This window comes from Oryctolagus cuniculus, unplaced genomic scaffold (genome assembly GCF_964237555.1).
Source record: "Oryctolagus cuniculus unplaced genomic scaffold, mOryCun1.1 SCAFFOLD_69, whole genome shotgun sequence".
Classification (NCBI taxonomy): Eukaryota; Metazoa; Chordata; class Mammalia; order Lagomorpha; family Leporidae; genus Oryctolagus; species Oryctolagus cuniculus.
In genome coordinates this window covers 397,647-413,097 of record NW_027208355.1, presented here as the reverse complement: position 1 = coordinate 413,097, position 15,451 = coordinate 397,647, and the positions used below count along the sequence as shown (strand labels likewise).

At 36.3% G+C, this 15,451-nt stretch overlaps 1 long non-coding RNA gene across 1 annotated transcript in view; it reads right to left on the bottom strand.

Moving 5' to 3' along the window:
- The window catches only part of LOC103346818 (uncharacterized), a 69,774-nt gene extending 54,843 nt beyond the window's left edge, over window positions 1–14,931 (bottom strand). The window contains exon 1 of the long non-coding RNA XR_011386109.1: window positions 3,486–14,931. This is a non-coding gene — a long non-coding RNA (uncharacterized lncRNA). The remainder of the gene's footprint in view (window positions 1–3,485) is intronic.
- Between the last annotated feature and the right edge of the window lie 520 nt (window positions 14,932–15,451).

Sequence of the window (15,451 nt, the reverse complement as noted above, 5' to 3'; positions counted from 1 at the left end):
CACACACACACACTCACACACACACACAATGGAATTAAAAATGAAATTTTTCATTAAAAATTTTAATGAAAAAAATTTTATTAAAAATTGAAATCCTTTTTTTTGCCAGAAACTAGATGAAACTGGAGACTATTATGATTACTGAAATAAGCCAGCCCCATAAAAGTAAATAGCATATGTTACCCTCATTTGTTATGGCTAATATACAGAGTAAAAAATGTAGTGCGTATGATCAAAATTGATATTTTTACATTTGATTTTTTCAGTCCTGGTTTATACTCTTGAGGAACAGTGGTTTTTGTTTTTTGTTTTTTGTTTTTTGTTTTTTTTGGTTGAATTTTTTTGTTGTTGTTATTTTACTGACTTACAACTTGTTACTGGTTGAATTATTTATTTAGTGGAGGGTTAAGCTTGTGTATAAAGTAAATTAAAAGTATGTCATTGTAAAAATTAAGGGGAAAATAGGAAAGAAAGGAGGAGGGAGGGAGGGAGAGACAGAGAGAAAAAGAGTAGATTGGGAAGTATCATTATTCTCTTAACACCATATATGTGAAATATATGAAATTTGTTCAATTCATTTAAATTTTTTAAAGATTTTTAGATTTATTTCAAAGAGTTGCAGAGAGATAGAGAGCTGTCTTGCACCCACTGGTTCACTCCCCAATGGGCCACAACAGCTGAGGCTGGGCCTATCCAAAACCAGGAGCCTGGAGCTTCTTCCAGGTCTCCAACAGGGATGCAGGGGCCCAAGGACTTGGGCTTTCTTCTAATGCTTCCCCAGGCCACAGCAGGGAGCTGGATCAGAAGTGGAACAGCCAGGTCTTGAACCACCACCCACATGGGATGGCGGAACTGCACATGGCAGTGTTACCTGCTATGCCACAGTGCTGGGCCCTCCATTCATTTATATAAAAATTATTTTATAATTGTTAAAGGAAGTATTGAAATGAAGATATATAATTGGGCAATGAACTTAGGAAATTAAATTCAAGCACACATAATAAAAATTAATGCAAAACAACTGTGAGATGACATTTTAATGACTCAATTGATGATTCTTTTAAAATTTTCCAATACCTCTTATTACTAAGCATTTTCTCAAAAAAATGACTGTTATACCACTTTGGTAGGTAGCTAAATTACTGCTACCTTTTCTGTAGGGAAGTTTAACATTATTTATTATAACCCTTAAATGTCCCTACTCTGGGACCCAGTAATTAATCTCAAGCTTAGTAATTCAACTTACACAAAGCAGTCTAATCTTAAAACCAGACATATGACTTATGAAGAGTGTTTACTATAATTATTCATCATAGAAAATTGTTAAAGCTTAAGAGGTAAAAAGGAGAGGTTAATATTTTCAGCCAATTCAAATCACGAATTTTTTTTAACTTTTATTTAGTGAATATAAATTTCCAAAGTACAGCTTATGGATTACAATGGCTTCCCCCCCATAAATTCCCTCCCACCTGCAACCCTCCACTTTCCCACTCCCTCTCCCATTCCATTCACATCAAGATTCATTTTCAATTCTCTTTATATACAGAAGATCAGTTTAGCATACATTAATAAAGATTTCAACAGTTTGCACCCACACAGAAACAAAAAGTGAAAAATACTGTTTGAGTACTAGTTATAGCATTAAATCACAATGTACAGCACACTAAGGACAGAGATCCTACATGAGGAGTAAGTGCACAGTGACTCCTGTTGTTGACTTAACAAATTGACACTCTTGTTTATGGCATCAGTAATCACCCTAGGCTTTTGTCATGAGTTGCCAAGGCTATGGAAGCCCCCTGAGTTCACCAACTCTGAACGTATTTACACAAGGTCATAGTCAAAGTGGAAGTTCTCTCCTCCCTTCAGAGAAAGGTACCTCCTTCTTTGATGACCCGTTCTTTCCACTGGGATCTCACTCACAGAGATCTTTCATGAAAAAAAATGACCCAAATCATGAACTTTAAGAATAATTAACAACATGAAGGGAAAAACACGTTACACATCGTTGAGTAGGAAATGTAGACTACAAAATGCCATGTCTATTTTGGTCATGGTTTTATTTGTAGAAGTATACATCTATATGCATGTATCTTTTTGTACATGTTAAGTGACTGAATATGGAAGATTTGATCTCTTCCCATAGCTTATACTAAATTTTCTGAATGTTCTGTGATGCACGTATAATGCATACATGTAAACAGAGACACATTTTTAGAATGAAATTAAGGAAAGTCTTCAACATATTTATACACTTTAGAGGCAGTTATAGAGACAGTGAAGAAGAGAGAGATCTTCCATCTGATGGTCCACTCTCCAAATGGCCATGATGGCCAAGACTGGGCCATGCTGAAGCTAGGAGCCAAGAACTCTAAACACTCTAATATATTAGGATATTTTAAAATGAGAAAATAGGATTTCTTTCTAATCTCATAGATAAGAATCATAATCAAAATGAAAGTATCTACAATGTTTCATTTTGCTTTAAATATTTGTCAAATTATATATTTAAATATTTCTCAAATTGGTAGTTTTTTAAACTACCAATATGCAATATTGTTTGTATACACAATTCTAAAAGAATAATGATATATCCTTCTCTCTCTCCCACTCTTCTTCCTTGTATTTTTCTTTAGTTTTTGAGATAACATTTTAAATACACTTTACAGTAAAAAAAAAAGTCTTAATACTTCACCAAAAAAAAGTTTAACAAATAAAATGCAAAAAGACCCTAGTTTAGTAGGAATATAGTGAATGGCTATAAACAATATTTAAAAATGAAGACATTAAATGAGAAATTAATATGTGTCCTAATTCCTTTACAAAAAGTCTCATGGGAAATCTGTCATTATTTACCAAATATCAGTGCAAAAACATCTATTATATGATCTCTTTAAAAAAGCATTGTGTGTAATAAAGTAGAACTTTTCTCAAGTTTTCTTGACAGTCTCACATAAAAACTGTTTAATAAATTTAAACAGTTTCAACCTTCTTGTAAATTTTAGAAATCAGTAGGCATTCTACACTGTTTCTACTTAATAATTCCACATACTAGAACTACTGGGGTATTTCCTAGAAAGCTACACAGAAAGGCCAGGTCCTGGAACTGAGACCCTGTTTCCCACATGGGAAGAAAGGAGAACTGAGGACCCCATAGATGACAGTTCCTCACGTGCATGAACCCCATACACACAGCACTGCTGCTGCCTAGTGACCACTCTGTCCCCACTGCACAATCGGGGAGATGCGGGGCTGCAACCCCTCAGCTCTCCACAGATGGCTCTGGGGATGAGACTTCTCTGCTAACAGGAAAGGGGCAGGGTGCCTGGGTCCAGGGTGCCAGTCAAGGAACTCAGGGAAGTGCTGTGCTGACAGCGAGATGAAGCCCAATGTTCCACAGATGACCTCTGGGAGCCCACGTCCTGCCAGAAGGTACCACCAGCTTCCCCTTCCCCGACTCTGGACACCTGGCCACACACACTCACCATTCCCGGGCATCTGAGATAGACTGTGTTGCAGTGGACAAGGTCAGCTAACAGCGGATACCCCACTAGTTCCTGAGTCTCCCAGCGGCAGAGGCCCCTCATTGGACCTCTCTCCTCCAGGAATTTGGAACTCTACGGTGTAACAATCCAGTGTGATTTTGTGGCAGTGACATCACCGCACCTGATTGGACAGCTCACATAGCCGTCAGCACGCAGGACCCAGCAGATGCAACAAATCAGCATCTTTACAGCAGGGACAGGAACTCCAGGCTGCTCCAGATGGGCAGAGAGGTAAGGTCTGGGTACAGGGGCCAAGGGCCTTCTCTAGGCTGCACCCTTTCACCAGCGGGATCCTGCCACCTGCTGGGACCCTCCTGCCTCCTCATGGGTTTTCCTGGGAGAATCCCACCTGAAGGCTGCAGTAACTTGCTTAGGGTGAATTAGAGTGTATTGGCTATTTATTGGCTTTGGTGTTTTACATTTTCTTCATATTTCAGACTCATTTCAATGTGGGGTTTTTAATGCTGATATTTGAATATTTCTACATATTACATAATTCAATCCTTTTTTTAACCTCTCTGCTGTACTTATTTGTTTTCTATTCTGCCTCTTGCCCATTAATATTATTTTATGTTTGTTTCTTGCTAGTGCTTAATAATTAGTGGATTTTATACATTAATCTTTCCAGTAATATTGTTGAGTTTGTGTATCAGTTTTATTATTTTTAGATTTTATGAATTATCTATGTATTTAAGGGCCATCCTATATAATTATGTGTGTATATGTACACACATGTATTTATATATATAATTTTTCCTTAGAAATTGATCTTTACACATTGTGTTTCCTTTTTGCCACTTTATTTCCTTGACTATGTTTCCAATAGGAAGTTGAAAAGAAATAGTAGTGCCCTCCTGGTCGAGGCTTACTTCCAGGGAAAAAGTTCTCAATGATCCTGTATTAGTTGTGCTAGTTCTTTTAATCTTGTCAAATCTTAGGAGTAAATCTTGATATGATTGAAGAATTTAGTTTCTGCTTATTTGTTTGATGGATAGCAAGTTTTTTCACTGGATGTTGAACTTTATTAAATGTTTTCACATGTAACCTAAACAATCATGTGATTTTCTTTTTGTATTTTTCACCTACTTGGGTGACTTCTTTGGGAATCTCGACAACTCTGGGAATCTCGACAACTCTCATATTTTTACTGTCTCTTGCTTGTAATCGTCTTACTTGGTTTTCCTATGTGATTTCATTTATTATAATAATACTTTGCTTAGAATATTTCTATCTCTTTATGAAAGGTATGCTTTTAAAAAATTACTTCACGTACTGGTACACATGCATCATCATTAATGTAATCCTCACTTTCCAAAAATAAATTTAAAAATATTCTGTGCTTATTTCCACTTTGCACAGGTCTGGGAAGCATGTTTGTTTTTTCTTCCCTAGAAGTTTGGAATATACCTGTAAACATGGACCAGAAATTTTGATTGTTTAACTTTTTTTGTTGGTTGGTTTCCATTTTAAAATGTGATTCAACTTACTTGGTTTATGTAGGAGTTTTCCTATTTCATGTTATGTTCGTGTTTGGGAATTTCATTTTCAAAATATAGTGGATTTTGATGTGTGTAGTCTGATTTTACTCCTAAGAATTTGACACATTTCCTTTAGTAGGTTGGTAAAGGCTGTAATTTTTACTAAAGAATGTGTTTTAATTCCTGAAATAGGCTATTTAATGTGATTTTTACCTTTGTTTCCTTAATTGCTTTTATTAGTTTTAATAACTTTGTTAACATTTCTTTAAAAATCATTATATCTTTGTTTATTTGCTTGTGATATTTATTTTTACAGCATTTAATAATGTCTGCTATTATCTTTTTCTTGATTGAATTCAATATTTTTTGAGTCTTTTTATAATTCTTAATGAGGAAGCTGTAAGGACTGCTTCTCAGTGTTTTATTCTAACATAATCATAGAAGGCTATGAATTATCTCTAAGCATTGATTTACTGCACTCTCTTTTTCCCTAGTGTGTTTTCATTCCCTCTATGAATAGGCCCTGCTTGTCTCCAAGTGTCCCCAATCCAATGTATTTGCAGCCATCACAGGCTGCATGTGTCTTCATTTCTGTACCTGAAACCCATGTTCTGATTGGTAAATTAGTGCTTGATCCATTAGAGACCCATTCTTTACACTTTTATATGCATGCAATCAGAGCATAGCAACTACACCTTTCATGCTTTCAAAAGGGTTGTGGCCCCTCAAGAAATATCACATCATGGGGCTGGCGCTATGGTGCAGAGGGTTAAAGCCCTGGCCTGAAGTGCCAGCATCCCGTATGGGTGCTGGTTCAAGTCCCAGCTGCTCTACTTCCAATCCAGCTCTCTGCTGTAGCCTGGGAAAGCAATAGAAGATGGCCTAAGTTTTTGGGATGCTGCACCCATGGGAGAGACCCAAAAGAAGTTCCTGGCTCCCAACTTCAGAATGGCTCAGCTCCTGCTGCTGCAGCCATTTGGGGAGTGAACCCACAGATGGAAGACCACTCTCTTTGTCTCTACCTCTCTCTGTAACTCTGTCTTTCAAATAAATAAAATTAATCTTTAAAAAAAGAGAAATATTGCATCCTCAAAGAGCAATATCTCTCCTGATTTCTTTTAGAAGAGCATGTAAAATTTCTGAGACATTCCAAGGTAGACATTTCCTTATGTACTGCCAGCTACATGTTTTGTATACTTCTAAATCAATTTTCAAAAGAAACAAGATTACTGTGACTGTCAGAATTTTTCCTTTATGGGGCTGACTGTTAATTGCCAGCATGTGTTGATGCTAATGAGATTCATATACCTGATTTTTCTATTAATTCACTACACATTCTGGAGTGGCTTGAATGGCAGAACTGTTCAATCATAGAGCATATTTAAAGGAGGCAGTACAGCCAATATATATTTTTGGTAAAAATAGATTAAGTTTTTTCAATGCTCTGAAGAAAAAAAAAAAAAAAACATGGTAATTCAATAGATACTAGCCCAGGAGAAAAAGGTTGCTTTAGATAGAATAGTTTGAACATTTTCATTCATGGGTAATAGTTGAGGTTAAAACATAATGTGGTATGATCTTCAATAAGGAAGCAAGGAAGAGAACATTTAAGCTGAGAAAACAAACAGCAAACTTAAAGAACTTGATGAGGGGCAGAAAATGTGGGTGTATAATCAAAGGATAGAAGTTGATACTTTTATAGTTAGTGACACATTAAGCCAGTGATTATAGAGTAGAATGAAAATGTGTCTTTGCAAAAATCTAAAAAAAAAAAAGGAAGGAGGGAGGAAGGAGGGGGATTGAGGGAAGGAGGATGGAAGGGTAGTCAGGAAGTATGGTTATCATAAAATTGTGCATGAAAATACATTAAATCTACTTTCTAATATATTAATAAAATTAAAACAAAAATTTTAAACATTGATTGACTTGGAGGATGGAGATAAAAGTGAAACATGGTTAATATAGTTAATAACAATGAATAATATTCTCCAAAATTGTTGAGAAAATAGATTTAAGTAGTTCTAACTCAAAATATGTGCAAGGTGATATGTATGGTGATATGTATGTTGTCACTTTCCTTAGCCATTCCATAATGTATACCTATCTTAAAAAATATATACAGTGATACTTCAAAAATTCTTATAAAATGAAACAAATTATTTTGGTTCAGAAAAACTTAAAATTCATATATAGATTTTGTAACACTTATTTTCATTGAGTTTTTTGAACATCCCTTTATCTGCATGGATTTCAAGTTTTCATGCACCAAAATAAATGTATTTTATATTCCATTTTCTTCAATCTTTTTGAAGTACCCATTGTATATAATAAATGAATATATAGTGTTTGTATTTTAGTTGTTAACTAAAATGCTTTTGTCAGATGAATAGATAATAAGGATCAGAAAATATTGGTATATTTTAAGCCTGGAGGTCTCTTTTTAGTCTCTGCTGTTTTAAAAAGTTCACTTATCTTGCTGAGACTGATAGTAGCTGGATAAGAATAAATAGTAAGATCCAGTTAGGAGACTAATTTGGTTGGATGTTCCATCACTGACTTAGCTAATCATTTTCTGATGGCATTGTGAATGTTGTCCTCAATTTCTCCTATTTATTTGTTGATTGATTGCTATTACAAGCAACAGTGTGAATAACATCCTGTGCAGATATCTTTGTAGTCTATTCTTTTTGTTTCCTTAGGATAAACCCCTAGAAATGAAATTACTTTGTCAAATAGTGTGATCAATCTAGTCTCTCATCACACAAGGCATCCTAACCTTTGGAGTAATGGTGCTTGAGCTGTGGTCACTTGGGAAAAGATAAAGTAGTCATTATTGTTATGGAAAAAATTGAGCCTGTCTTTCAACTAGAAACTATAGTTTGAATATTACTAACAGCCACAGCTGACAAGGGCAGTTTTTCTCTTCCCTAAAATGTTACTGTGGTAATGTAAAATTGAAGATAGAAGTGTACTAAAAAGTATTTTGTGAAGCCTATACATGTATAGACTTCACAATAGTAAGTCTAACTAATTGGACTGATAGTTAACTGTTTGATGGAAGTGCAAATAACAAAGTATCCTCACACCCTAGGTTAAAAGAGGAATAATCATGATACAATATAGGCAGCAGTTTGTCATCAATTCATTAGTTAATTTGAGAAGCTTTTATATGTCGCTTGAGCAAAGTGGTCAGATTTAGAAAGATGAAGCCCGTAGCTAAATTTGAATTTCTGCTAAACAATGTAATTTTTGGTTTGATGATGTTCCACGTGGTATTGGGTGTCCTGCATTTTATCTGGCAAACCTACCCTTCTAGTATGTGTATCACATACTGCAAATACATATTATCTTTCAGTGAAACATGTTTAACTTAAGCCTGTAAAACTTAGCTTTAAAACTGTGTTTCTGAAGGATTTTCAGGTGCTAGAGTAAAACATTCAAGGACAACCTAAGAGGATCCAGAGAAAAAGATGACAATGAGGTGAGCTTGGGGCAACTGGCCTTGTTTCCATTAGGTCAAGGAAATGTTAGAGGGAGTGTGAAGACTAAATGAAAGAAATGGGCAAAGAAAAGACCCAGTCACTTTCCCTACTTCTTTTCTTGGACATGTCTGACATATGGAAAAATCAAAATAATCATTGCTTATTAAATTGGACAGAAATCTGTTGCTGAACAACAATAAATACTCTTGAAATCAGGTAACTGTGATGCTCATAGAATGTTCTTTTATTAGAAAAAATGGAATACTGTGTTTTCAAGATGAGCTCTGAGATGATATGATGAGTCTTAAAATTGATAGAAAATATGGACTATAAAAACTATACCTGGATTTAAATATTTTTGCAAGAATACTTATCTTTTAATTCCATATTTCCAAAATCTTCTCAATGTGCCACTGTTTAGGCTAAGTAATCTCCCATGAATCCCATGATGTTTTTGTACCATCCAGTATTCACAGTCTGTTCTTACTTATTTTAAGGTTGTACATTATGAATAAAAATAAATAACACAGCACATCTGTGGTTGTTTAATTCTGGACTTTTCCCATAAAGATTAATTTATTTATTTGAAATGCAAAGTTAGAGAAGAAGAGAGATATCTTCCATCTACTACTTTACTCCCCAAATGGCCAAATGGCTGGAGATGTGCTAATCTGAAGACAAGAGCGAGAGGCTTCTGGGTCTCCCATGTAGATGCAGGGGATCAACACTTGAGCAATCTTCCACCTGTTTTCTAGGTCCATTAACAGGGAGCTGGATCAGAAGTGGAGCAGCTGGGATTCAACCCAGTGCCCATATGGGATGTCAGCCTTACAAGCCACAACTTTAACCATCACGCCACTATGCCAACCCCAAAATTTTGGACTATTAAACACAAATTGCACTGATTGGAAACTAAAGATGTTTGTTATCCATTCACTCATAGACTTGGCACTGTTTACCAATAAACCCAGAGTGCCCAACTTTACTGTTTAGATTGCCTGTCTACACTGAGGTACATGCATTGCCAGCTGTCACTTCCTTGTAAAATTTGATTATACTTATAAGCAAAGCAAAAGAATACCAGCACTGTTCACAGATGTGAAATTTAAAATAAATATATAAACCTTCAAATGCACAACAGTCCACAGTTTCTTATGGTATCATGCTGTAAATTTTCAAAACATCAAGAGCCAACAAGAATAAAATGAACACTGAGATAAAAAGAAAATACTTAGCAATTCTGCTAATGACAATGTTAACATTTTAGTTACCAATTAACTTCTTTCAAATTGTGACTCAAGCACACAGACCTCCATAAGTACCTTAATAAACACGTAGAAATCTAGAATCTTATGTAGTGAAGTGCTAATCTACCCCAGGTTTCATTGGAAAAGAGAAAGTATGGCAATCTTTAAGATTCACACTGATTTATCATACTAAGAGGGAAAGACAGCCAAGGCTAAACAGTCTAAATGAGGAAAACTCTGTATATTGTGATTTTACATCATAAATTTTACAGCTGTTCTTATGGATAATCCCAACATACATAATTTATCTTTCATTTTCTTTGATTTAATTTTCCAAATGAGGGCAAAATGTAGTCAATAAGCTTTTTGAAAGGCATTACAGAATCTATTAACCAATAGTACATGGCGGTATAATCTAGACATTCATTTCTCCAAGTTGGGACAATGAAGATATTTAACTAGCAAGTGGTTTGAATCAGGATTTCTAGAACTCATTAAAACCACTTCAGAAGAAATATTTGCCTAAAATTTATTTTTTGTTATTCTGTCAAATAAGATGAAACCATAAAGAAAAAGAGTACTTTAAACTCATGTCCATTCTCACAGTGTTCTAAACTCTTCACTCTGGTTCTAAAGTAATATTGCATCAAAATTTGGTTTTGGGCTCCATAAATACTCAGAATGTAAGTCGATGCACAGAGATTTAATTAGCCATGTTGACAATTTTAAAAGTACTGGAAATAAACTACTGGGGATGGGGTGTAGAAGATAATATGGTTAAAATAGTCTTAGATTGGTCCTGTATATAATTCAGATTCATCAAAAGGCATACATGCAAAGCTGTAAACTAAACCTTAAAGCTATACTTGTTTATTTCCTTATATGTGATTTTTATATTCTTTGAATTTTATTTTAAGAACAAATCTTTTGAAGGCATATACTCACTCTAGTACTTGTGTGTTTATTATTTATGGTTCTCACCACATTCAGAATTTTCAGATCCCCCTTTGAGCAGTTTTTTATTGCCTTCTCATCCAAGTTAGCTGGAAATGTCACTATAAGATCCACACTTAATTTTTCCCATCATTATGGTTTCTGGTCTATAATATTTTGCTTTTTTAGTAACTTAGATTTTATTATAGCATCCAGAATTTTTATTTTATTTTTATTTTTTTATTTATTTTCACTTTATCTGAATGGGAAAGACAGGGAGATCTCCTATCAGCTGGTACACTCCCCCAAATATGTGTAACAGCCAGGAATGAACAAAACTGGAGTCAAGAACTTGAAACTGGCTCAGTCTTCCATGTGGGTGAAAAAGATCCAGGTATGTGAGTCATCACTTGCTACTTCCTAGGGTGCACATTGCTATGGCAAGGGATAGAAAACAAAGGAGCTGGGACTCAAAGCATGTACTCCAATATGGAATGCCCATACCCAAAGTGGCATCTTAACTTCTGTGCCAATCACCTGCCCAAAGTTCTTTACAAATATATAGTGAACTAATTTGTGAGCTTAATCAAGAGGGAATGCACAATTGAAATTACAAATATTGAATAAAAGACACTACTTCTTGTGCTTTCAGTGATGAATATTAAGAGTTCAGTATAGTATAGCAAAAAGTTCTTACTGTCTGCATGCAGGTGCTGGTCATAGAGGTGTTGGATGGTGTATTTGGGTGCCTTTTAAAACATAAAAATAAAGTCTTTTCCAGTTATCCACTATAGTTTCATTTGAGCCATGTGATTCAGTCCTGGTAAACAGGATGTGGTCAGAGGTAATCATTTCTGAATCTGATACTTCAAAGATGAAATCCTCTCTTCCTTGTCTTCTAACCAAATAACCTATCATCAGCTAGGTTCTCAAGGTGGCTCAGCAGTGAAGTGGAACTGCTCTATATACAGCACTTCTAGGCCTTCTGGGTAGTTGTATACTTGCTCAGAAAGTTCACCATGAGATAAAGGCACAAAGAGTCAGGTAAAGCATCTTCTCTTTCTTGGAGGAATTTTTAAAGAGGTATGTGGTTACTTTGAGCAGAAATACTGAAGGTGCCCTGAGCCATAAGCTGCAGGAACGATGTGGGGGGGAAAAGCAAGGCACTGACACCAGCTGGGCGGCAGTGGCGGTGGTGGCCAGAGAGAAATGGAGCAGGGCGGGCAGAAGAAGAAAGGCACCGGCCTGGTGAGGAAGAGGGTTCGTCCGTGTCACACCTCAGAGCGCCACAGCGAGAAAGATGAGAAGAGGCAGAGAAGGAAATGACCAGAGAGAAAAAAGGGAAACACGATGGCCATGAGGGGAGACAGAGTATGGTCATCACCTGCCTCCCAGTATAATTAGTATGAAGATGGAGAAGCAGAGGTGGGACTTATCCCCAGCACTCTCCTGTTGTATGTGACATCCAAAGTGGTGTCTTTGTCTGTTGCACCTCAAACCAGCTACTCTTCAAATGGTTTGTAGTACATGCATACTTTGATGTTACTATGTCTCTGACATTCCAGATGTGACTTATTACCCACACAGGACCTACTTTCCCTATGTCAGTAAATATCTCCTCAAAAGGACTAAATATGTATGTGGCCAATACTCATAGCCACAAAAAATATTTTTTTAAAAAGGTAAGAAGTAGTACCTCAGGTCCAAAATTCCCAACAACATTGAAGTCTTCATCCTGAGGAGAAATTTGATGGGATGCCTTTAAGAGAAAAACTGAAATCAGCTAAGATGTGTTAAAGAGTAGCAGGTTTTCTGTAAGGTTCATTGATGCTGGTGGAGCCTAGGAAGAAGTAATTCACAAAAGTCATAAGCACATGCACTTGTTTCTGAGGAGAAATCTACAACGAGGAAGCTCCACTGGGAGGAGAATCCAATGTGAATGTTGGCAAAACTAAAATCAAGGTAAAGAGAAAGTTCTAACATATGATGGAAAAATATAAGAAAGGAAGCTTCCAGAAAATAGAGCATAGCCAAGTTTTAGTCCAATTCATAAACATCATACATAACTTTAGAATCGTGAAGCTAGAAGATTCTTCCCTGCCTGTCCCCTAACAACCTACATAGAAGCCACCCCATAAAACAGCATAGAGCATTGTGCTTCAATATGAACATGGAATAGGCACAGTTGCAATCCACCCACAGAGCAACAGAGAATAGAAAAGCAAATTGAAGGCTGGCACCGTGGCTCAATAGGCTAATCCTCCGCCTTGTGGCGCCAGCACACCAGGTTCTAGTCCCAGTTGGGGTGCTGGATTCTGTCCTGGTTGCCCCTCTTCCAGGCCAGCTCTCTGCTGTGTCCAGGGAGTGCAGTGGAGGATGGTCCAAGTGCTTGGGCCCTGCACTCTACGGGAGACCAGGAGAAGCACCTGGCTCCTGCCTTCGGATCAGCGCGGTGCACCGGCTGCAGCGCACCAGCCGCGGTGGCCATTGGAGGGTGAACCAATGGCAAAAAAGGAAGACCTTTCTCTCTGTCTCTCTTTTTCACTGTCCACTCTGCCTGTTAAAAAATTTTAAAAAAAAGAAAAGCAAATTGAAGATACAGGAAAGACATGATCACCAAACAGCAAAAACAAAAAATATAGCATTAATAAATGATCTGACATAAATAAAACATTAGATTGTGAAATAACAAATTTCTCAGAATCAGAACAATTCAAGTATGAATAATAATTAGATTACTATGTAAATACCCAAAAGAAAAACAATTAGAATTCAGTAAAAATGAATTAGAGGAGAAAAAAAATGACTATCGGGAAAGAAAATTAAATAGGTAATACAAGAGTGGTACATTAAGAGAAGGTAATGTAAGAATGAACATTAAAAAACAGATTTGAGAGGAAACAAAGGATGTACACAGTCAGACAAGGTAATTCAGCAATGGTGACAACACAGAAGCAAGCTAAAGCAATGGAACAGAACACATGCTGAAAATCTAGAACTAAAACACACTTTAAGTGCAAAATTTGTTTATACAGAGTAATGTGTTTAATCACCCCCAGAACATTCAAAATTACACTAGCCCCTGAAGAGGAAAATGAATGGTAACAGGGGTTTCACATTATCTTAAACTACAGAAAGAAAAACATGAAAACATAAAACATCTCTTACAGATGTGCTAAATGAGAATCTTTTTAAAAATTCCACTTGACAAAGGCACTTACAAATTTTATTCTTTTTTTTCTGTAAGATAAAAGCCATGTCTTTGATGTGGTATAAAGGACACAAATATACTAACACACTTATCAATTAGGATAAATTTGACATTTTTAAATTTTTTGAAATGGAGAGAGAGAGAGAGAGAGAGAGAGAGAGAGAGAGAGATTTCTCTTCCATCTGCTGATTGACTACCCAAATGGCCATAATGGCTACTAGCATTGCTCCAGGTCAAAACCAGGAATGTGGAACTCCATTCAGGTCTCCCAGATGGGTGGCAGGAGCTCAACAATATGGGCCATCTTCTTCCTTTCTAGGCACATTACTAGGGAGTTTTATTGGAAGCAGATGATCTAGAAGTCAAACTGACACTCAGATATGGGATGCCTGCATTGCAAGCAGTGGCTTAACACCAACCCCAGATTATTTTGACTTGACAGCTGGTCATTCAGTGTATCTTCCAGCTATGAAATTCTACAACAGAAAAGTATTTATCTTTGACTATCCAGAGCCAAACACTTATGGCATATTATTAGAAAATTGTCCTGATGGTGGATGTACAATGTAATACTTTATCCATTTTAGTATTTTTTTTGTTCTAGTACTGTTGGTTGAACTCTGTAATTAACACACAATTATTCTTAGGTGTTTAAATTTTAACTGAAAAGTGATCCCTGTTAGGAATTTGGAAAACATTTTGCTGAGTGAAATAAGCCAATCCCAAAGGGACAAATACCACTTGTTCTCCCTGATAGCTGACAACTAACTGAGAACCAAAGTGGAAACCTGTTAAAGTGAAATGAACACTATGAGAAATGGTGACTTGATCAGCCCTTGCCCTGACTGTTGATGAACAACTTAATATGTTATCCCTCTTAGTATTTTTTTGTTTGTTCTACTTAATACTTTTGGTTGAATACTGTAATCAATACACAATTCTTTTTAAGTGCTGAAACTTAACTGAAAAGTGATCGCTGTTAAATATAAGAGTGGGAATAAGAGAGGGAAGAGATGTGCAATTCGGGACATGCTCAAGCTGACTTGCCCCAAATGGTAGAGTTAGAAACATACCAGGGGATTCCAATTCAATCCCATCAAGGTGGCATGTACCAATGCCATCTCACTAGTCCCAGTGATCAATTTCTGTTCACAATTGATCATAATGATAGGCCTAAGAACCAAAGGGAGCACATAAAAAACAATAGTGTCTGCAAATACTAGTTGATAGAATAAAAAAGGGAGAGAATGATCCAACATGGGAAGCGAGATACACAGCAGACCCATAGAATGGCAGATGTCCTAAACAGCACTCTGGCCTCAGAATCAGCCCTTAAGGCATGCAGATCCAGCTGAAAAGCCCATGAGAGTATTTCAGGTATGGAAAGCCAAGACACTCTGGAAAAAAAAAAATATGACTTAAATGAAAAATCTCTGCGAGTGAGATCCCAGTGGAAAGAATGGGTCATCAAAGAAGGAGGTACCTTTCTCTGAAGGGAGAACTTCCACTTTGACAATGGTCTTGTCTAAATAAGATCTGAGTCAGTGAAATCAAA